General features: G+C 48.3%; 1 non-coding gene across 1 annotated transcript; it reads left to right on the top strand.

Annotated features, from left to right (window-relative positions):
* Window positions 1-959: 959 nt before the first annotated feature.
* TRNAN-GUU (transfer RNA asparagine (anticodon GUU)) lies at window positions 960-1,033 on the top strand. The gene has a single exon. It is a non-coding gene; the product is annotated as a tRNA-Asn (tRNA).
* Window positions 1,034-1,554: the final 521 nt, after the last annotated feature.

Genomic DNA, 1,554 nt, shown 5'->3' with positions numbered 1-1,554 from the left:
GCCTCTCAGGTTCAAGCGATTGTCCTGCCTCAGCCTCCCGAGTAACTGGCACTACAAGCATGCGCCACGACGCCCAGCTAATTCTTGTATTTTTCGTAGAGACGGGCTTTCGCCATGTTGGCCCGGCTGGTCTCGAACTCCTGACTTGAAGTGAGTGATCCACCCACTTCGGCCTCCCAAAGTGCTGGGATTACAGGCGTGAGCCACCGCGCCTGGTTCCCCGATTTTTTTTTTTTTTTTTTTTTTTAATGTAAAACATTATGCGATTTTACTTCTTGATTTTTGGGCAGCTACAGTGTCTTGTGATTTTCTCACGTGTTCTCCCGGTTTCCCCCTCTCCATTCTGATACAGGTCCCATCTTCTCTGCATCCAGCCTGTGCCGTCTGCCCGGGCATCCTGGGCTTTCCCATTGTCTCGTCCTGGTCTCCCCTGCTTCTGCCTCCTCCTCTTCACTTTTTCCCTTTTGACTCCCCTGCCTCTTTCTCGCTCCAGCACCACCGACCCCATCTATTGAAGCCGAGTTGAGTGAGGGGAGAGCAAGCGGAGCAGATGATTGCCTGAAGGCGGCGCAAAAAAAAAAAAAAAAAAAAAAAAAAAAAAAAAAAAAAAACCAAAACCAAAACAGAAAGAGCTATTATGAGAGCCGTCGGGGCCTTCAGCTTCCCCTGGGCCCTGCCAGGCTCAGGCTCGGGTCGTAGATCCAGGTATTTTCAGAGGCACTGGCTTCTGAAGGAGGGCGAGGGTTAACTCAGGGTGAAGGCCATTCGGCCGCCCTTCTGGCTTCAGAGGGACACAATGCGCGCGTTTCTAACGTGCAGCAACACGAGTAGTCGTCTCAGCCTTTCCCGTTTTCTGAAGCTTTGTTGTCTGCACACTTTTCCTGCCTAGAGCGAACGGCAACCCTCAAAGTTCAGTGATTGCTGAATCTATGTTGAGATGAAGTCACCCAGTTGAGGTTGTCTCTGTGGCGCAATCGGTGAGCGCGTTCGGCTGTTAACCGAAAGGTTGGTGGTTCGAGCCCACCCAGGGACGTGATTTTAAATGTTGGTAATTGTGGCCAGGCGCGGTGGCTCACGCCTGGTAATCCCAACACTTTGAGAGGCCGACTTAGGGGAAGCCTCACTTGAACTCGGAAGTTCAAGACCAGTAAGAATCCCATCTCATTAAAAAATAATAAATTGCAGGTGTTTCTCCTCAGGCCTATCACCCTATTTAAAGGTGAAAGACTGTTCCATTGTGTCTTGTGCATCCCATGAGGACACAAAGCAGAAGGTTCCCCTCCCAGCCTCCTAGAAAATAAGACCCCTCCAGAACAAACTAGGTTGTATGTATTGGAACCTGAAAGTACATGAAGAGAGAAACTTCAAATATTCCGCCTTCCTTTCCACAAAAATTAACCCATCACAGTCTCCTTCAAGTGGTACCATACCTCTTCACATTACTCCTCTCCCTGCCTTTATGCTATTGTCATGCATTTTACTTTACACATGTTCTAAACCTTCCAATCCATCTTTATTACTTTGTTTAAAGAGTCAGATGTATTTTTGTTTTGA

The sequence above is a fragment of the Rhinopithecus bieti genome, unplaced genomic scaffold (assembly GCF_001698545.2).
Source record: "Rhinopithecus bieti isolate Rb0 unplaced genomic scaffold, ASM169854v2 repeat_2501, whole genome shotgun sequence".
In the NCBI taxonomy this organism is placed as follows: Eukaryota; Metazoa; Chordata; class Mammalia; order Primates; family Cercopithecidae; genus Rhinopithecus; species Rhinopithecus bieti.
This window is presented reverse-complemented; position numbering and strand designations above follow the sequence as displayed.